General features: G+C 37.0%; 1 non-coding gene across 1 annotated transcript; it reads right to left on the bottom strand.

Annotated features, from left to right (window-relative positions):
* Positions 1-14,092: 14,092 nt before the first annotated feature.
* Positions 14,093-14,222, bottom strand: LOC127686574 (small nucleolar RNA SNORA17). The gene has a single exon (XR_007978183.1). It is a non-coding gene; the product is annotated as a small nucleolar RNA SNORA17 (small nucleolar RNA).
* Positions 14,223-23,048: the final 8,826 nt, after the last annotated feature.

Raw genomic sequence — 23,048 nt, 5'->3', positions numbered from 1 at the left:
AGTCAGAATGGCTAAGGTCAAAAACTCAGGAGACAGCAGGTGTTGGTGAGGATGTGGAGAAAGAGGAACACTCCTCCACTGCTGGTGGGGCTGTAATATGGTACAACCACTTTGGAAATCAGTCTGGCGGTTCCTCAGAAAACTGGACATGACACTTCCGGAGGACCCTGCTATACCTCTCCTGGGCATATACCCTAAGGATTCCCCAGCATGCAATAAAGACACATGCTCCATTATATTCATAGCAGCCTTATTTATAATAGCCAGAAGCTGGAAAGAACCCAGATGCCTCTCAAAGGAGGAATGGATACAGAAAATGTGGTACATTTACATAATGGAATACTACTCAGCAATTAGAAACAATGAATTCACAAAATTTATAGACAAATCATTTGATCTGGAAAATATCATCCTAAGTGAGGTAACCCAGTCACAAAAGAATACACATGGAATGCAATCTCTGATAAGTGGATATTAATCAGCCCAGAAGCCCTGAATACCCAAGGCACAAATCGCATAACAAATGACTCCCATGAAGAAGTATGGAGAAGGTCCTGATCCTGGAAAGGATTGATCTAGCATTGGAGGGGAATATAAGGACAGAGAAAAAAAGGAGGGACGTCATTGGAGAATGGATGGAGAGAAGAAGGTTTATGGGACATATGGGGAGGGGGGATCCGGGAAAGGGGATATCACTTGGAATGTAAACAAAGAATATAGAAAATAAAAATATTAAAAAAAAAGAAATTATAAGAAAGATCCTTATGGAAGTCTAGAAGCTCCTTTACATAAGACCTTTCTCGACTAAAGCACAAACTGCAAGCATCTCCCTGAGAAGTCTAGTTCTATAGTAGCAAGTCAGAGATTCTCTATGTTTTGAATGTCCCCAAAAACTCAATGTTCAAACTCAATTAACAGAATTCTAGCATAATACATACAGATTTGAGAGACATCTCATCCTAAAACAAAGTCATCATCTGGGGTAGTGTTGGAGCATTCAGGAAATAGGTTTGGCCTTTTACTTTGTGCAGACAATTTTTACCCAACTGAGGATGAAGTGAAAAGGTGTTTTGTTTGTTTGTTTGTTTTGTTTTGTTTATTTTTTGTCTTTTCTCCTGGAGATCAGGTAGAGCACTCAAGCCTCACATGGGACTTGCTAAGCTGTCTTAATACTGGAATTTACAGCATATTAAACATATTATACATAGGATCTTATTGTTTATAAATTTAAGAATATGAAGTAGCTTGCTATATCCACAGAGAAAATTTGAGACATGAATGGTTCCTAGTAATGATGCCTCTGCTCTTAGGCACCTCAGCTAATGTTTATAATACAGAATACTCCAGTATGGATTCTTTCCTACCCATGTCACCATAGTCAAATTCATCTCTCTAAGTCATTAATATAATAGTTACTTACTTAATTTCATTAACAAATGAAATTTTGTTAATTTATTTTTTTTGGTTTTATTTTTTTGGTTTTTGTTTGTTCTCTGACTACTCTTCTGTACAATTTAAACTCTGCAATTAGAAAACGTATACTCAGATAGTAGAATTTATAATGGAATTGGTATGGATAACTTAAGGATGTGAGCATTAAAAATCAGATAGAAATTTGAAATATAATGAACTTTGTTACATGGTAGTGAAAGATTTGGCTTCCAACAAACATCTTAAAACAAACCACATATCAGGAGAATGGAGAAAATGTAATCATGCAACCAAAGAATCTTCCTGAAATTTTCTTCAAAGCTATAAAGACCCTCAACTTTCAAATATCTGTTTTCAATTTCAATACAGAAACATTTATTTTCACAAATTGACTCCTCACCATACTTCAATGTCACTTGTATTCTATCAAAACACTGCTTCATACTTTCCTCACTGCCTCAGAGCAGTAAGAGGTGAGAGTCTTCCCAACAGCACCTTAATCTTATGTATATAAGTACCTACATGATGTAATCTTAATATCTTGTACTTGCTACACTACTGTGTCACTGTCTAAAAAACTGGTAAACAGCAAACCTCCATATCTTACAGTCTGGAGGCTAGAAATTCCAGAACAAAAGTGCTAGTAACAGGGGTTGGTCTCTCATGACGCTGTCATCACTGTTTGAGATGCTATGAAGCCTTTAGAAGACCTTTCTTTAGATGCTCAAAGGACAAAGTAGCTCTTGAAGTTTCACAGGTATATTAGTGCTATTTATGTCTCAAAGTTCTGGTCATATTATCATCTTGTGGGGTGAATTTCAATATATGAACTTTAGGAAGATAAGTATTTAGAACATTACAGTCGAAAGGTTACTAATTACTATATATATTAATTTACATGTAAGTAGTATATTTCCATTGTTAATTTAAGCAGAATCTTTGGTGAGTTTTATTGTTGTTTTGTTTTGGTTTGCTTTCTTTCTACTAGATTTTTGTCCCAGATTATTTTGAGTATGGGGAAAACTGATGAGTTTCAAATATTGATTTTTTTTCTCCAAACTAAAGAAACAGAGTTTGCTTGTATATATTTGAATTTCTGTGATTTTTTTCCCAACTTTTTTTCTTTGGTTGTTTTTAGCACATGGAAGTACTAATTAACATTTATAGCACAGCTTGCTCAGGTGGCATGGAGCTTAGGTTCTAGTCCTGAGGCTTCTGGCAGGAGCCCTCAGATCTCTCCTCTTCCGGATCCAGATCAGCCTGGGCAGCAACGCCACATCTCCAGGTCCTGCAAGAGGCCTCTTGGGAGGCCGGCTGGGAGGAGTCAGTGTGCTCTGGTGAATCCAGCAGGCCCCAGCGGGAGCCTTCAGGTGTCTGCTTCTGGATCTGAACAGCCTGGGCAACAGCACCCTGTCTATAGGCAGTGCAGGAGGTAAGCTGTGCACCAGAGGCCACCCGGGAAGAGGCAGCTTGCACTGGTGAGTCCAGTATTGACAAGACCAACTAACACCAGTGACAACTAGATGGCAAAAGGCAAACACAGGAAAGTCACTAACAGAAATCAAGGCAATAGGGCAACATCTGAACCCAGTTCTCCTTTAACAGCATGTCCTGGATACCCCATCACACCAGTAAAACAAGATTTGGATTTAAAATCACTGGTCATGATGCTGGTACAGGAACACATGAAGGACATACTTAAAGAATTTCAGGAGAAAATGCATCAAAAGTTAGAAGCCCTTGCAAGGGAAACACAAAAATCATTGAAAGAAATTCCGGAGAATACAAAAGCCAATAAGGAGGAAACACAAAAAACACTTAAAGAAATACAGGAGAACAGGCTGAGGTCATGAAAGAGGAAACACAAAAATCTCTTAAAGAATTACAGGAAAGCACAAACAAGCAAGTGAAGGAACTAAGCAAAACCATCCAGGATCTAAAATCAGAAGTAGAAACAACTAAGAAAACTCAAATGGAGACAACTTTGGAGATAGAAAGCCTTGGGAAGAAATCAGGGGACATAGATGGAAACATAAAATCTTGTATCCACTAACCTACTAATTGATTCTTTCTGTTTTAACCCTTTAATTTTATACTTTTAATCCTTTTAATCAATTCTGATGATACATTTGGATGTTAGAAAGTATGATAACTCCATCTCAAAAAATTTTAAAAGAATTTATAGCCAGGCACATTTTTAAACCCCACACTTCTAAAAGATAGGGAGATGTATTTCTGAGTTTAAGGCCATCTTTGTCTACAGAGTGATTCCAGGTCAGCCAGGACTACCCATTGAGACCTAAGGGTGAAAATATATTTTAAGGGATCAAGGAAGCTTCAAAGGAGTGTGAGAAATGTTACAAATAATTCATGAAAATAAAAGAAAACATCAAGATTGCTATGAGTTATATGTAATAAGTACCTACAGAATATCGTCTGAAATATCATCTGAAAATGTTATCAGAGAAAGTAAGATAGGTTAATATTTGTTCATGCATGTATGTTCCTCAGATAATAACTTCCCAGATCCTACCTCCCATTAAGTGCTTTGTCCCACTATCACCAGCAATAAACACAGAAGTAGCCATGTCTGAGCACCTGGTATAACTGGGGACAGCTCTGAGTTTGACTTTTCCTACTGTTGATGCTGTGGACCTCCTGATTCTCAATCGTTAACATATGGAATCAAATAGCATGATATTTTCCTGGAAAAATCACATACTTTAGCAACTTTCAAAACTCAGTATGGGAGATTCACAGGTCAAAATCTAAACTTCCTCATTTGTTTTCAAGTGTGAGAAGCTAATTAAAGCATTCTATTCAACTTAGATTTATCTTCTACATGACTATCATGTTTATGTGATGAAAAGCCACAGCAAGGTAGGTAATAATAAGGCAAAAAACATTTTACCTCATTGTACACTTTATCAATTGGAGAAGGTTAAAAATGTAAGGTATTTTAGACTGATGTCAATTAAATGTTAAGCTTGATTGTTGTTGATTGTTGACTATGTACTGTTGTGTGAGCTTATGTCTATAAAATGTTATCCAGCTTAAATATGACAGCCATTGCAAAAGAGAAATACACAATTTATAAAAAAGGAAAAGCAAAAATAAAGAAAGCAAAACAAAAACAAATAAATTTGAACACAGCCAGGACACAGGGAGGGTTCAGATTGCAGACTGAGTCTTTAAGAAACATTTAAATGGAAAGTATGGGAGGCCTGCAGACAAAAATAAATGGAATTTATAACCATTGATCTCAACTATTTATCACCTGCGAGGTACATTTGGAAGTACAAGAAGTTGAATTATTTTGAATTTTTTTCTGTTTTCATAGGCTGTGTTGTTCTAACTTCAGCACTGCCAAGGCATATATATATATACCAGTCAAAGCAGTGGAAGTAATTGTCTGCATCGAATTTTTACCTTACCAAGAAACCACAGTGAGGTTTTCACAAGATAGATGCTCCTCCTAAGCCTCCCAACCATCCTTCTAATTTAAAACTTAACTCTTCAAATTTCAGCCATAGCATTGTTGCAATAGGCACATAACAAACGAATATTCCAATTTTAAATTTATACTGCATGTCTACACTGGATATTTTAATTCTCTGTCAACTCCAGCAACCAAAGAATTTCTGTGGTTACTGCCTATTGTTAGGTGAGTCTACCTCATTTCCATCAACAACCAGTGAGAATGTAAGTTCATTGGTTCAAGTGAAACTAATGATAGATAAATATCTTAACAACACTATGTTATTTTTCATCATAAAGAAAGATTTGAGAGTTATTAGAAGGACATAAATGATCCTATAAACGAAGAATTAACATGCTGTGTTTAAGTTGGGTCCAAGTAACTGATCATCATTTAATAGCCTCAAATTAAGTTTAATTAATTCAAACGAGAGATTTTGTAATCTCAAAATTGACCTTAAAAGGATTAGCTTTCACTAGGCCACAGGCCCTTCCTGTGATGTGTTTCAACAATGCACCCTGATATTGAGGGCATGCTCTCAGCAAATCCAAGAAATATGTGCTGTAAAGATAAACTTACCCATTTCTGGACATTATATCCCTGAGAACTCAGGTCCAGTTGCATGCTAGCTTTGTAGGATCCTTAATGTAGTCACGATAGTGACTGCCTTGAACAGAAAAATTATCACAAGTACTGGAGTAACACTACAAAAGTATTGAAGCCAAAGACACACTTTATTGGGTTGTTCTAGATTTTTTTTAATTCTTTTTTATTAGAAATAGATTTTTATACAATGTATTGTGACTATGTTTTCTCATTACTATACCTCCTACTACCTTTTTGCACCTCCCCTCCTTTCTAAAATTTGCCCCATTCTCTCATTATGAAACAGTTGATATCTAAAAAACAAAAATAAAATAAAAAACCCAGAAAATCATAAAACTGAAGAGAAGAACTCTGCCCTTTGGGAAAAACACACATACACATATAGAGACACACATGTCTAAACACCGAGAAACATAATGAAATAAAAACAAAATTGGAATCAATGGTATATACACAAAGGCATGTTAAGTTAAAAAAAAAGATAAAAAAGGACCTTCAAATAGCCATTTAGTTCATTTTCTGCATTTCCTGTATAAGAATCTCCTGGGATTCATAGTACATGGATGTAATGCCAGAATATTGAAGTAACATATGTCCAGTTGAAGATTAGCCTGGGCTACATAAACATTTTACCTTTAAAAATTAAATTATGCTGAGGGAAACCCTCAGTCTCAGTGAAGTCCCACGTTAACTACAAAGCATTTCTGTCTTGGCACCCATTTTCCTTGTCTAAAAAAGATAGTCATAGATATAAATGTGTAAGAGCATTTCTTGAAGTGAAGTCAAATAAATTCAACATCCAATTAATTTGTCATTAAGCAACAGAAGCTAAAATTTTACTCCATTCCATAGATTTTGGAGGAAATATAGCATGTATAATTTTGTTCTGAGGACAAAAATTAAAACCACCTAAGAAATATAAAACCAAAGAGGAATGGATCATTTTCCACCTAAGTTTTAGTCCTTGTTTCTACTCTTAGACAATATGATCTAAATCTACACTGAGTCACTTTATAAATACCATGTGCAATATTGGCATCCTTTCCCTTCTTGTTAAGGTCTGCCGACATAAGCAGTTACAGAATTGGTAATTATTATGGATGAAAATATATTTAGAGAAGGTTTCAATATATAGTCTACTTGATGGAATCCATGATCGTGCTCTTATATTATATTCATAATTACATATAAAGCCCAAAATAGTCATCATCTATTTAAATCAAAATTTCAGAAAGACAAATGATGCTTTGGAAAAATTATAATAAAATTATTTTAAATAGAATTTTATCAAGACTAGAGAAAGACTCAGCAATTAAAAGCACTTGTTGCTTGCTCAGTGGACCAAGTTTCTTTCCAAGCATTCACAGAGTGAGTTACAATTATTTGTAACTATAATTTCGTGGACCCAGTAGCCTCTACTAGACTCTAGCACCACAATGCATATATGCAGTACACATACATACATTTAGGCAAAACACTTATTTAGTTCTTTAAATCTTAAATCTTTAAAAGGTAAAATTTCATCAGTTAATTTTGTTGTTCCTTTAATTTTACATTAAGTTGCAATTAATACTGCTTATAAGTATTTTTAAAAGAAGTTAATAGCATAAACCAAGTAAACTCATTATTAAGACTTATTAATATTGGTTGTCAGATCTAATGAGAATGTATATATAAATAGAGATGGGAGACCAAAGTCACTTTTTTAACCTTCATTTCAGTCGAGATATTTTTGCTTGAATGGAATTTAACAAAATACTTTAAAGGAAAAATAAAAGCTGTTTGTTTAAAAAGAGACCAATATGAGCAATATGATCCCTATTATTTGAAAATAGAATAATCTCATTTCAACAATTTGCTTGAGTTAAATAGATTTAAATTTTTATTTTAACTTACTGATTCTTATTAAAGTAATAAATAAAGATAATTTGTATCTTTCTCAGTAAGAATAACTGCTGAGCCAAATGTGGGTTATGAGTTAAACAATTAATTGTAGTAAAGAGCATCCTTGAGTCTGTGAAATAAAGTACTGAGTCTGGATGACTGCATAGAAGGCTACATGTTTCGGTATCTCTTTCTGAACACGTAAATTGGACCAATGCAAGGAAAATGATTCAGGAAAGTATCAAAAAGGCACCCTCCACTTTCTCTGAGCACAGAAAATATTAAAAATAAATCAACTTTGTTGCAGACTTTTATTGACATTAAGATATTATCAAAATGAGTCATTATGAATGAAGCAGACATATGTGAGACCAACCAAAAGACAGAGTTACTATTCTGATTACAACAACCTGATAGTTACTAATGGCTCCATGCTTTCTTTTCTTTTATTAGATATTTGCTTTATTTACATTACAAATGGTATCCCCTTTCTGCATCGCCCTTTCAAAAATCCCCTATCCTATCCCTCCTCCCCCTGCTCATCCTCGCCTCCAATTTCCTGACTTGCATTCCCCTATTCTGGGGAATAGAGCCTTCATCGAACCAATGGCCTTTCCTCTCAGTGATGTCTGAAATGGTCATCTTCTGCTACATATGTAATTGGAGCCATGGGTCCCTCCATGTGTACTCTTTGGTTGGTTCTTTAGTTCCTGGGAGATCTGGGAGTACTGGTTCGTACTTATTATTGTTCCTCCTGCAGAGCTGCAAAACATTTCAGCTCCTTGGGTCTTTTGTCTAGCTTCTCAGTTGGGGACCCTATATACATTCTATTGGTTGACTCTGAGCCATGGGTATTTTGATCCACTTTCCAATAAGGATCAAAGTATCCTCACTTTCGTCTTCCTTCTTCTTGAGCTTCATGTGGTCTGTGAGTGATATTTTAGGTATTCTGAGCTTTTGGGGTAATATCTACTTATCAGCAAGTACATACCATGTGTGTTCTTTTGTGATTGGGCTACCTCACTCAGGATATTTTCTAGTTCCATCCATTTGCCTAAGAATTTATGAATTCATTATTTTTAATAGCTGAGTAGTACTGCATTGTGTAAATGTACCGCAATTTCTGTATCCATTCCTCTGTTGAGGGACATCTGGGTACTTTCCAGCTTCTGGCTATTATAAATAAAGCTGCTATGAGCATAGTGACTTCATGCTTTCTTAAAGAATAAAAGAAGGGAAAATATACTGATTCACAGTGTCTTCAGAGCTAAAGTTTTCAAACAGGTCCTTAGTTTGACTCTTTAATAAACTTTACTCATTCTACAAATATGATGGATATAGTGTTGTATTATGGCTAATGTGACCCTGCAATATGACTAACAAAACCTACTGGGTATTCGTTCCAATATAAGCTAGTTGAGATCTGATTAATAGAACAAATATCTCTTTAATGAGCAACTGAATGTAAAATGAAAGAATGAAATTAATGTAAGATGAAAATGAATGTAAGATGAAAATCCTGAATTATTTGTTATATAAATAGCCATTACATTGCAACATTAAAGGTTGGATTCAATATCTAGGCATAATGGCAGTTTCTAAGAGAAGACTGAAAAATTAGACTCCCTTGGAAGCCACAGTTGGAATTCAGGCAATTTATTCAACAAAAGAGTAACATTGGAGAAATGTTTATTTCCTTGGAGGAATGTTTATTTCCCCCATATAGATAATATGCAGACAGGCTTACTCACTACAAATTAGTAAAGCTCAAGGAATGAATCTTAATGATTTCTAACCAAACAATATTGAGATGTGTTGAAAAGTGCAAACACAACTGGAAAAACTTCTTAGAAGAGATTATTGATTCTCTTTCATGCATTAATATGCTTATTTTGTTAAGACAAAAAATGGCCACTGTTTTCTTATTCAAGACTTATTCTAATCTCATATAGAAAAATATATGATGCTGAGTTTAAATGCATTCATGTACCACCAGGTACATAGCAGTAGGAGAAATTACTTATGCTCTTATTTTTTTTTTTAGTATGCTCTGATCTTTAGTATGATATGTATTATCCTGCCCAGAATGACTTATTAAGACTAACTATAATTCTCCAATATGCCTATTGTACATAGTAATTGAACATGGAGAAGCCTTAGCAACAGGATCCATTTGATTAACATAAACATGAGGCATAAATGAGAGATACCAATAAATGGGAGGTATCAAGAAATTTTTCTATACCTTTTGTGGTAGTTTGAATGAGATTGGCCACCATAGGCACATAGGTCTATATAACTTGGTCCTCAGTTGGTGGAACTCCTCTAATTTCACAAATACATGCATATTTACATACATACACACATACATACATACATACATACATACATACATACATACATACGTGTTATGCATTGTCATGGTCATGGTGCCTTGTCATAATAAAAGTAAATTTATTAAGGCACTTTTCATTTAGCTATACCAAGTAACTCATGAAAGATATTGTTGGATACAAAGAAGGGAACATCAATTGATTTCTCTGAGAACTTTAAGAATGTAATTTTCACTCATTTTCCTCTCTACAAGTATCATTGCTTACAACATTGCATTAAAATGTAAAGTATCAGCAAGTAAATACCAGTACGGTATAAGTGGATATTAGCCACAAAACTGAGAATACCCAAAATACAACTCACAGATCACATGAAGCTCAAAAAAAGGAAAACCAAAGTGTGGATACTTTGATCCTTATTGGAAGGCAGATCAAAATACCCATGGCTCACAGCCAACATATAGAATGAGCATAGGGTCCCCAATGGAGCAGCTAGAGAAAAGATCCAAGTTGCTAAAGAGATTTGCAGTCCTGCAGGAGGAATCATAATATGTACCAACTAGTACCCCCAGAGCACCAGGGATTAAACTACCAACCAAAGAGTACACATGGAGGGACCCTTAGCTCTAACTACATATGTAGCACAAGATGGCCATTTCAGATATCACTGAGATAAGAGGTTATTGGTCCTGTGAAGGCTTGATGCCCCAGAGTAGGGGAATGCTAGTCAGGAAAGTGGTGGTGGTTGGTGAGCAGGGAGAGGTGGGGGGGGGGGGGATGGAATAGGGGATTTTTGGAGGGGTAGTGATGAAAGAGGATACCCTTTGAAATATAAATAAAGCAATTATCTAATCAAAAAGAATAAAAAAAGTAAAGTATCACTCAGAACAATAACTGTCAAAGGCATGTTTTGTCAGCATGCCTTTGAATTTTTATACATTTTTTCTGCATTTACATTAGTGGAGTTTCTTGCAAACACTAGAGTCGTATGGTGTGGTCCTAAATTTTTGACTGGAGGTGAGTTTTTAAAGAAAGGAGTAGTGACTTCTTTCACTTCGGACCCCTTGCTTATGGTCCATGCATCTCCCCACTGAGGGTCCCTGGCTTTCCTGAGATTACCTACATTTTTTCTACAACTTTTTATTCTTCCTCTATTATTAATCAAACTTTCTAAGTTTTGTAATTGTAGACATAAAAACACAAAATTAAAACCAAAATGCCATCTTCCTCATATCTTCTGGATATTTATATTCCAAATTTTACATTTTTCTGTTTTTTGTTTTGTTTTAAAGTGGGATAATGACAGGTACTTTTATTAACTCCATTTAAGTTATAAAAGGAGTTGGCTGTTTTTAAGTTCTATAAATATTTTAACAGTTTTTGTCTTTATAATTATATCTCAAATGTTAATTATTTAAATAGCAAAAAAATCCCCATCTTTACCTTTGTCCATATAGATGAGAATCTGCCTTTTCCATATAAAAAGAATCCTTAGTTTACTGTATAATATTAGGAGTAATATTATACATAGGAAATATGTTTATAACCCAAACTAGCTAAAATATGAAACTCTATTTCCAATTATTTTCCTTATTCATGAAAATTAAATATCAGTGCTTAATATTAAAATGACATGCTTTCATGTCTGTTAATTTATTTGCTTTACAGATTCCAAAAAACCATTAAAACAACAGGAATTCCCTGCAGAATCTAAAAATCATGCACATTTTACATTTAAAGAGAGCATACTAAAGTGGTCACAAGTAAAGAAAATTATCTTTACCATAAACTATATTTAACCATATCATTTTACAGGACTTTTTAAAATTCTCTTTCAAGAGTTTTGCAAAAATTCCAATTTTGTGCTAGTTCACTTCAATGTTTTTATATCTTTCAGCATTCAATTAGAAAACAAGATGTTTCTTAATTTTATTGTCATTTTTATTTACTTATACATGTGCATATCTGTGTAGGCCAATGCCATCTGTGTGGGTACCCACTGACTCTATGTGATCATTGGGAATCAGTTATGATCAAGCATAAAATGAAAGCAGAAATGATGAAATGCTGGGTAGCAGAACAGGGGAATGGAAGCAGGATTAGAAGCTGACTTTTTAGGCAGTTTTAGCTCCTTTTTTTTCTTTTTTTTCTTTCTTTTTTTTTTTTTTTTACTATTATTCTTTAATCTTCCCTCACTGTTTAGCTGCTACCCCCTCCCGAACCTCCCCACTCCCAAAATCGCTCTCTATCCCATACCTCCTCCCCCATCTCTAAGGGGATGCCCCACCCTCTCACCCCCACCCCACCATATCTCCCCACTCCCTGAGACCTCATGTTTCTCAAGGGTTAGGAACATCTTCTCTCATTGTGGCCAGACCAGGCAGTCCTCTGCTGTATATGTGTCAGGGGCCTCATGTGAGTTGGTGTATGCTGCCTGGTTGGTGTCTCAGTGTCCAAGAGCTCTTGGGGGTCCAGGCTAGTTGAGACAGCTGGTCTTCTTATGGAGTCACGCTCCTCCTCCGCTTCTTCCATAGTTTTTCCATAATTCAATGACAAGGTTCCCCAGCTTCTGTCCATTGATTGAGTATAAATAACTACATCTGACTCTTTCAGCTGCTTGTTGGGCCTCTTAGAGGGCAGCCATGTGAGGCTCCTGTCAGTAAGTACACCTTATTAGCATCAGGAATAGTGTCAGGCCCTGTAGCCTCCACTCAAGTTCGATCCCAATCTGGGACTGTTACTAAGTCTCATCTCCCTCAGGTTCTTCTCCGTTTTTGTTGTTCACTTTCCCTAGAAAGGAACAATGCTGGGACAGAGTTCCTGACCTTGGGATGGCAACTTCAACCCTCCACTTGGTACCCTGTCCTACCATCAGAGGTAGATTCTGCAAGCTTCTTCTTTGCACCTTAGTGCATGTCATCTAAGTTCTCTCCCTTTGAGTTCTGAGAGTCTCTCACTTCCCAGGTCTCTGGTACACTCTAGAGGGTGCAACCACTACACACCTCCTACCTCCTGAGGTTGCCTCTTCCCATTCTTTCTGCTAGCCCTCAAGCCAGCCTGACCTACCTCAAAAACCAATCATTCCCTCCCCCTTCCCCTCCCTGTTCCCTCTCCCATCAAGATTCCTCCTACTCTCTTCCCGCTGTGATTGCTTTCTTCTCCGTCTCAAGTGGGATTGAGGCATCACTTGGGTCTTTTGGCTTGTTAACATTCTTGAGTTCCATGGATTGTATACTGGCTATTCTGTACTGTGTGTGTGTGTGTGTGTGTGTGTGTGTGTCTAATTCTAATATCTACATATTAGTGAGTACAGACCATACATCCATACATGTCCTTTTGGGTCTGAGTTACCTTACACAGGATGATATTTTCTATTTTCATCCATTTGCCTGAAAAACTCATGATGTCCTCATTCATAATAGCTAAGTGGTGTTCCATTGTGTAAATGAGTCACCTTTTCTGTATTCTTTCTTCCCTTGTGGGACATCTGGGATGTTTCTAGCTTCTGGCTATCACAGATAAGGCTGCTATGAACATAGTGGAACTCATGACCCTGTGGCAAGGTGGGTCATCTTTTGGGTATATGCCCAAGAGTGGTATAGCTGGGTCTTCAGGTGGATCTATTTTCAAATTTCTGAGTAACCTCCAGATTCATTACCACCCTGGTTTTACCGGTTTGCAATACCATCAGCAATGGAGGAGTGTTCTTCTTTCTCTACATCCTTGCCAACCTGTCACCTGAATTTTTGATCTTAGCCACAATGATTGGAGTAGGGAACTGAATTTATTTGGCATTACAGTCTCAAAGGTTTAGAGTCTACAAGCTCCATTCAGAGAAGGTAAACTAGAATTAGTGACAATTTTTAAACTCTCAAAGATTGTCTCAGATGACATGTTTCTTCCAAATGGGCCACACATTCTAAACCTTGCACACTAGAAACATAGTGAGAACCATGTATAAAATGGCTTTAAAGGGTATGTGTTCAAGAGTATAGTTATATCTTATTTAAACCACCACACAAGGCTAGCTGAAAATGTTGATCACCAACTTGATCAAGTATAGATGCCTGTGCAAATGTTGCCTCTTATATTCTACAGAAATGCTAAAGGTAATTCTAAATTGAGGAAAGAACAACAAAAACATAGACAATAAAACAAAAACAAAACAAAACAAAAACAGAATATTTCATATCTCCAAGTAATTTATAAAGCTACCCATAATCATTGTTGATCTAATCTTCTGCTTCCTGGAAGCCAGTCTAGGCCTGCAAGGCAATGGACTGGTGGTCCTTTAAGATCAACTCCTTGTCCTGAACCCCTGATGCTGGATTGGTAGTTGGCTTCGTGCTTTTCCTCAGGGAATGTTAGGATACTAATCATTCAGATGTTCATACATTCAAACACGTTGTAGACATAGCCTCTATCCTCTATGCTATATACTGAAACACATGTGACACAGCAGACACACCTACAACACTTCTAGGGAGAGGGTTAGGGGTAGGGGTAGGGGTAGGGTTAGGGGTAGGGGTAGGGGTAGGGTTAGGGGTAGGGATCATGGGCTATCTTTAGAAGATCAGGATCAGTTGTATTAACAAATGCTCTCTGCAGCAAAAGTTGACTAGCTGTAAGTATCTTCCATTTGTAAATCAATGCAGGCAAAATTTGTTCTTAGCAGTGAGTGGATAAACCCCTTAGGTTTCTAATCTTAATGCATTTGTAGTTGCAAATTAGATACAGTGTTGCAGATAACTCTCTTAAAGTGTATTCAATAGGAAAAGAAGTTTGGGGTCAGGTTTTAAATGAAACATGATTTTTTTCATAAGTTGTTTTTAGGAAAACCTGGTGAAGGATGAAGAGCCAGGGAAGAAAATGGGAAAGACTCAGAAAAGAGTGACCTGTCTGCCACTGCATAGGGAAACTCCGATCTCAACAAAAGGCGTATTTCTATGTCGACCCTAGCACAGAAAGAAGTTGGGATATCTAGACCATTCCATGTAAATACTAGGGTTGCCTAGTCTCCAGAGAGAAGATTCTAGAACAGCCAGGGCTACACAGAAATACCCTATCTGGGAACAAAAAGATAAAATAACAAACAAACAATAAAAAAAGGAGAAGAGGAGGACAAAAAGGAGAAAAGAAAAAAGGAAAGAAGGAGGAAAGAAAGGAAAGAAGAAAGGAAGAAAAGAAGGATGGAAGGAAGAAAAGAGAAAAAGAAAGTCTGAAATAAAGAAAGCTTTTGGCAAAAATAGAAATAATGTTTAGGGTGGCATTTCAAGTCAGTAACACCAAGAACTAGAAGAGTGCCTTACCTGGGCTATGGTGGCACATGCCTTTAATACCAGCAGTTGGGAGGCAGAGGCATGTGGATTTCTGAGTTCGAGGCCAGCCTGGTCCTCAGAGTGAATTCCAGGACAGCCAGGACTATACAGAGAAACCCTGTCTCAAAAAAAAAAAAATAAAAAAAAAAAATAAAAAAAAAAAAAAAGAATCCTTTGTGACTACAAAAGCCCCTATATTCCTATATTCAGTTTATTGTTTTGAAAGAAAGAGCATGAAAATAGGTGACAGAAATGCAAAGCATTGAAAAACTGATCAATAAATGTGTATATTGACTATTTCAGATGATAGAACAGGTATTTCCCTTTCATATGGTGGTACATACTATATCATGCAAGAAAAAAACTGACTATTGATTATATATTTGTTTTTGTTTCTCATAGTAGACAGATAAATTACAATAGGAATAATGATAATAATATTTAAATTCTAAATAAATAATATTTAATTACTAAAACAAAATAATTGTGCAATAATAACATAAGTATATGAGGCTGTTATTTTAATGATTGATGGATTTGATAAGACATTTATATTAAAATGTATAACAATATAGCAAGATGAATTATTTCAATCATAAGATGCTGGACAGTTTATCAAATTTCAGGTGGCCATTGGGACATAAACTTAGAACCAAGTCTTCAGGTTTATTTCATTGATCAATACAGCCATTTTGTTTTATTTTAATTCGGAATATTTTTTATTTCCGTTTCAAATGATTTCCCCTTTCATAGCCCCCCCACTCCCAAAAAGTCCCGTAAGCCCCCTTCTCTCCCCCTGTCCTCCCACCCACCCCTTTCCACTTACCCGTTCTGGTTTTGCTGAATACTGCTTCACTGAGACTTTCCAGAACAAGGGGCCACTCTTCCTTTCTTCTTGTACCTCATTTGATGTGTGGATTATGTTTTGGGTATTCCAGTTTTCTAGGTTAATATCCACTTATTAGTCAGTGCATACCATGATTCATCTTTTGAGACTGGGTTACCTCACTTAGTATGATGTTCTCTAGCTACATCCATTTGCCTAAGAATTTCATGAATTCATTGTTTCTAATGGCTGAATAGTACTCCATTGTGTAGATATACCACATTTTTTGCATCCACTCTTCTGTTGAGGGATAGCTGGGTTCTTTCCAGCATCTGGCAATTATAAATAGGGCTGCTATGAACATAGTAGAGCATGTATCTTTATTATATGGTGGGGAATCCTCTGGGTATATGCCCAGGAGTGGTATAGCAGGATCTTCTGGAAGTGAGGTGCCCATTTTTCGGAAGAACCGCCAGACTGATTTCCAGAGTGGTTGTACCAATTTGCAACCCCACCAGCAGTGGAGGAGTATTACTCTTTCTCCGCATCCTCTCCAACACCTGCTATCTCCGGAATTTTTAATCTTAGCCATTCTGACTGGTGTAAGGTGAAATCTCAGGGTTGTTTTGATTTGCATTTCCCTAATGACCAATGAAGTTGAGCATTTTTTAAGATGCTTCTCCACCATCCGAAGTTCTTCAGGTGAGAATTCTTTGTTTAACTCTGTACCCCATTTTTTAATAGGGTTGTTTGGTTTTCTGGAGTCTAACTTCTTGAGTTCTTTATATATATTGGATATTAGCCCTCTATCTGATGTAGGATTGGTGAAGATCTTTTCCAAATTTGTTGGTTGCCGATTTGTCTTGTTGATTGTGTCCTTTGCCTTACAGAAACTTTGTAATTTTATGAGGTCCCATTTGTCAATTCTTGCTCTTAGAGCATACGCTATTGGTGTTCTGTTCAGAAACTTTGTCCCTGTACCGATGTCCTCAAGGGTCTTCCCCCAGTTTCTTTTCTATTAATTTCAGAGTGTCTGGCTTTATGTGGAGGTCCTTGATCCATTTGGATTTGAGCTTAGTACAAGGAGACAAGGATGGATCAATTCGCATTCTTCTGCATGCTGACCTCCAGTTGAACCAGCACCATTTGTTGAAAAGGCTATCTTTTTTCCATTGGATGTTTTCAGCCTCTTTGTCGAGGATCAAGTGGCCATAGGTGTATGGGTTCATTTCTGGATCTTCAATCCTGTTCCATTGATCCTCCTGCCTGTCACTGTACCAATATCATGCAGTTTTTAACACTATTGCTCTGTAGTATTGCTTGAGGTCAGGGATACTGATTCCCCCAGACTTTCTTTTGTTGCTGAGAATAGTTTTAGCTATCCTGGTTTTTTTTGTTATTCCAGATGAATTTGATAATTGCTCTTTCTAACTCTGTGAAGAATTGAGTTGGGATTTTGATGGGTATTGCATTGAATCTGTAGATTACTTTTGGTAAAATGGCCATTTTAACTATATTGATTCTACCAATCCATGAGCATGGGAGGTTTTCCCATTTTTTGAGGTCTTCTTCCATTTCCTTCTTTAGAGTCTTGAAGTTCTTGTCATACAGATCTTTCACATGTTTGGTAAGAGTCACCCCAAGATACTTTATACTATTTGTGGCTATTGTGAAGGGGGTCATTTCCCTAATTTCTTTCTCAGCCTGCTTATCCTTTGAGTATAGGAAGGCCACTGATTTGCTTGAGTTGATTTTATAACCTGCCACTTTGCTGAAGTTGTTTATCAGCTGTAGGAGTTCTCTAGTGGATTTTTTTGGGTCATTTAGGTAGACTATCATGTCATCTGCAAATAATGATAGTTTGACTTCTTCCTTTCCAATTTGTATCCCTTTGACCTCCTTATGTTGTCGAATTGCCTGAGCTAGTACCTTAAGTACAATATTGAAAAGATAAGGAGAAAGGGGGCAGCCCTGTCTAGTCCCTGATTTTAATGGGATTGCTTCAAGTTTCTCTCCATTTAGTTTGATGCTGGCTACCGGTTTGCTGTATATTGCTTTTACTATGTTTAGGTATGGGCCTTGAATTCCTGTTCTTTCCAAGACTTTAAGCATGAAAGGATGCTGAATTTTGTCAAATGCTTTTTCAACATCCAATGAAATGACCGTGTGGTTTTGTTCTTTGAGTTTGTTTATGTAGTGGATTGCATTGATGGATTTCCGTATATTGAACCAACCCTGCATTCCCGGGATAAAGCCTACTTGATCATGGTGGATGATCGTTTTGATGTGTTCTTGGATTCGGTTGGCAAGAATTTTATTGAGTATTTTTGCATCGATGTTCATAAGGGAAATTGGTCTGAAGTTCTCTTTCTTTGTTGGATCTTTGTGTGGTTTTGGTATCGTGTAATTGTGGCTTCATAGAAGGAATTGGGTAGTGTTCCTTCTGTTTCTATTTTGTGGAATAATTTGAAGAGTATTGGTGTTAACTCTTCTTTGAAGGTCTGATAGAATTCTGCACTGAAACCATCTGGTCCTGTGCTTTTTTTGGTTGGAAGACTTTCTATGACTCCTTCAATTTCTTTAGGCATTATGGGACTGTTTAAATGATCTATTTGGTCCTGATTTAATTTTGGTATTTGGTATCTGTCAAGGAAATTGTCCATTTCCTCCAGGTTCTCCAGCTGTGTTGAGTACAGGCTCTTGTAGTAGGATCTGATGATTTTTTGGATTTCCTCAGTTTCTGTTGTTATATTTCCCTTTTCATTTCTAAGTTTGTTAATTTGGATACTTTCTCTGTGCCCTTTGGTCAGTCTGGAATACAGCCATTTTTGTGTCAATACCATGCTGGTCTTATTCCGATAGTTCCTTAGTGTAACTTAAACTCAAGGCTAGTAACAACTCTATCAATTCTTTTATTTTGACTATTCCAGGTCATTGTCTGTGTGTTTCTATATAAAATTTAATATTAGTTATTTAATTTCTGTCAAGAATTACATTGGAATTTTTATGAGGATTGCGTTTAATCGGTAGATTGCTTTAGGTTGGATGCCAAATGGTTGAGAAGCACCTAAAGAAATGTTCAACATCCTTAGTCATCAGGGAAATGCAAATCAAAACAACACTTAAATTCCATCTCAAACCAGTCAGTATGGCTTAGCTCAAAAAATCAGATACTGGAGAGGGTGTGGAGAAAGATAAACACTCTTCCATTGCTGGTGGGATTGCAAGCTGGTACAACCACTCTGGAAATCAGTCTGGCTGTTCCTCAGAAATGTGGACATAGTAATAACTGAGGACCCACCTATACCACCCCTGGGCATATATCCAAGAGATCGTTCAACATATAACAGGATACATGCTCCACTATGTTCATAGCAGCCTTATTTATAATAGCCAGAACCTGGAACGATGTCCTTCACCAGATGAATGGATGCAGAAAATATGGTACATTTACACAATGGAATACTTCTCAGCTATTAAAAACAATGAATTTATGAAATTCTTAGGTAAATGGATGGATCTACAGAAATATCATCCTGAGTGAGGTAACCTAAACACAAAAGAACACACATGGTATGCAGTCACTTATAAGTGGATATTAACCCAAAAGCTTAGAAGACCCAAGATACAAGTCACATACCACATGAAGCTCAAGAAGAACGATGACCAAAGTATGGATGCTCAGTCCTTATTAGCAAGGGGAACAAAACACTCATGGGAGCAAATACAGAGACAAAGTGTAGACCCAAGACAGAAGGAACGGAGTTATATAAGGGAATGAAGGAGCCGAAGAGATTTGAAACCCCATAGAAAGAAGAACAATATCAACTAACCAGAGGTCCCAGGGTCTAAACCACCAACCAAGCAGTACATTTGGAGGGACACATGACTCTAACCATATATTTTGCAGGGGATAGACTTGGAGGGCATCAATGGGAGAAGAGGCCCTTGGAACTGTAAAGGCTTGAGGTCCCATTGTACGGGTATGTGAGGGAAGGGAGGCAATTGGGTGGACAGGTGGGTGAGCACCCTCACGGAAGCAGGGGCAGAGAGGATGGAATAGGGGGCTTGCAGAGTGGAAGCCAGGAAAGGGGATGACATTTGAAATGTAAATAAATAAAATATCCAATAAAAATATTAATACCACCAATTCCTGAGGCTGGAGATTCTTTCCATCTTCTATTGCCTTCATAAGTTTTTCTTCAATCTTAAAATTTTGTTTTTTTATAAAAGTCTTTGAGTTTATTCTAAAAATAGTTGAATATGCTTTGTTCTCATTAAAGAAAACAATGTAATACTTACTACTTCAAATTTAGTTTATCATGTACTCACATGGAAAGATCTCCTTGATGTCATGTAGCAGCTTTTTAAAGTATTAATACAGAGCTGATTATTTATTAGAAGGCATTCAAATATAAATATTTAGCTTCACGGAAGGACATAGCATGCTGAAAGCACTCTCTTTGTTCACTGTTTAGAAAATAAAACAGCCTGATGCCTCAGTAATTTTATTGGTTTGGGTAAGAATATTAGTATTTGATGAATGATAGGTAGTGGATCAAATCTGTAAAACATATAAAACACAAAATGATTTGATAAGTCTTGTGTGTCATTCTTTACCATCAGACTTCAGCAGTTAGAAGGAGTTCTGAAATACAAATAAAATTTCAAGTCTTTCCAATCTTTAGTCATGCATACTTTATACCTGCTTGACTAGTTTTGCTTCATTGACTAAATTCATTAGGTATTTTGTATTTAAAAGCAATGGATAGTAATCCACCATGCTACAGACACAAAGAAGCTAAGTAGCAAGGAACACCCAAGGGAAATAAAATAGACATTTATGTTGGTTAGAGGGAATGATCTGAATGGCAGAGGGTGTGGTGCTGAGAACAGGAGGGATTTACTGTGAGAAGAGCAGAGGGAACTGGAATCAGTGGTGGAACATTTTCTAGTCCAAGGTAGAAACCTAGGATAATGGAATTGCTCAAGAATGTATAAGGGTGAGCCTAGGAAGGACTGTTAGCAATGGGATATATGGGATCTGAAAGGCTACCTCCTATAAGGAAGCAAGACTTCTAGGAATGGGGTATCAACACAGCTGTACATCCTTCTTCCTACAATTTTTCCTGTCTCCATGATGTATAGGGACTAAGAGTGATTAGAAATTGAAGGAACGACCAAACAATGACTGGTCCAACTTGAGTAACATGCCATGAGGGAAATCCAACCCCTGACACTATTAATTATCTTTGATTTTACTTGAAGACTGGTGCCTATCATAACTGTCATCTGGGAGATTTCACCCAGTAGCTGATAGAAATACACTCAGAAACCAACAGCTAAGTATTAGATAGAGCACTGGGAATCCTGTGGAAGAGGGAAGGAACTATTGAAGGAGCTAGAGGTCAAGACAGCATAAAAACCTTTAGAATCATCTAATGCGGGCATATAGAGTGTCACGGAGCCACCTGGAAGAGAGCACAGATATATGAACCTAAGCTCCCTACTCAGAAGTATGCGCAGCTTGGTCTTCATGCAGGATACCTAGCAGAAACAGGACCTATCTCAGACTCTTGCTTGCTTTTAGATCCCTTTCCCCAACCTGGGCTGCATTATATATCCTCAATAAAAGATGTACTTGGTCCTATTGCAACTTGATGTACCAAGGTGGGTTTATACCAATAGGAATTTTTCCATTCTCTAAGGAGAAACCTGGGTTATATGGGAAATGAAGGAGAGGAGAGGAGAGGAGAGGAGAGGAGAGGAGAGGAGAGGAGAGGAGAGGAGAGGAGAGGAGAGGAGAGGAGAGGAGAGGAGAGGAGAGGAGAGGAGAGGAGAGGAGAGGAGAGACAAAGTAACTAAGAGGAGAGGGTGGATTGGAAGCTGTGATTGGGATGTAAATAAATGAATTAATGAAAACAGAAAATGCATTTTTGTACAGTACATTCTGATTATGATTTCCTGTCCTAAAATCATATCAGTTACTCCTCATATCTCATCCTAGTGTAATCCATATACTCATTCTGTCTCTCCTTAGAAAACAAACAGGAATCTAAGGATTAATAATACAATCAGACATATCAAACTGCAAATGTCAATTGCATTTGCTAAGATGAAGTGATGAGATGAAAGCTGTACTCAAGCTGTGCACATGCAGGCCTTGGGGTGAGCCCAGAATGTTTCCTTCTCTGTTCTACCTATCCCTTAGCCTAGGACTGGAAGCTTCTAGCCTCCATACAGTCAAATCTTCCCAGCTGATTGATTAAATCTGGGTTTTCTCAGCTTCTGACTGAATTGTTCTGCCTGTCCCCATACTAACATTGGCAGTGTGTTCCAATCTTCTAGTGCCTTTTTCTCTGGCTATTTTTGTCTTCATTTGGGTCTAGCTTTGTCTCTCCTGTGTCCAGCTTGTCTCACCTGTGTAACCTGTAGAATAATTGTAGTAAAACTGCCATACACACGTATCTATAACCCATCCCCCTTTTCTGTCTCATTGCTCTTAAGTACCCCCTTTTCCTCTGTTCTTATATGAGTTCAGCATATCCTACCTCTGATAAAGTCTGTAAACACTTTCTCTGATTTGTCACTTTGTCTGTCTTGTAATTCGATTCATTTTCAACGTGGCTGTTTCCTTTGACAAACTAACCTTTTCTTTATTGTTAAGGATTAAAGATGTGTGTAAGGGCATGTCAGTACTTTGGCTGGATCATAGCTTTCGATGTGCTTTCTTGGCAGGCCATCCATGTTTCTGGATTAAAATTTCTCTACAACAAACAAGTCAGAATAAGACAAAACAACAAATAGAAGAAAAGGAACCAATGATAAAACCATGAGAAACACATCCAGATACTGAGATACACATGTACACACACACACACACACACACACACACACACACACACAAAGAGAGAGAGAGAAACAGAGACAGAGACAAAGACAGAGAGATCCCATAAAAATCACAAAATCAGAAGCTATAATATATTCCCAAAGTACCAGTAAGGTTAAACAAATGCGCTGATCAAACATTATAAAAAATGTAACCTCCAAAGATGAAGTTGAGTTCATTTGTGTTGTCCATCTACTGCTGGGCAGAGTATCTACTATTAAGAGTGCTTTGCCCAGTGAAACAACCTTAGAGCAAGCTAATTTTTCATTTCCAAATGGTCACC

This window comes from Apodemus sylvaticus, chromosome 5 (genome assembly GCF_947179515.1).
Source record: "Apodemus sylvaticus chromosome 5, mApoSyl1.1, whole genome shotgun sequence".
Lineage (NCBI taxonomy): Eukaryota > Metazoa > Chordata > Mammalia > Rodentia > Muridae > Apodemus > Apodemus sylvaticus.
This window is presented reverse-complemented; position numbering and strand designations above follow the sequence as displayed.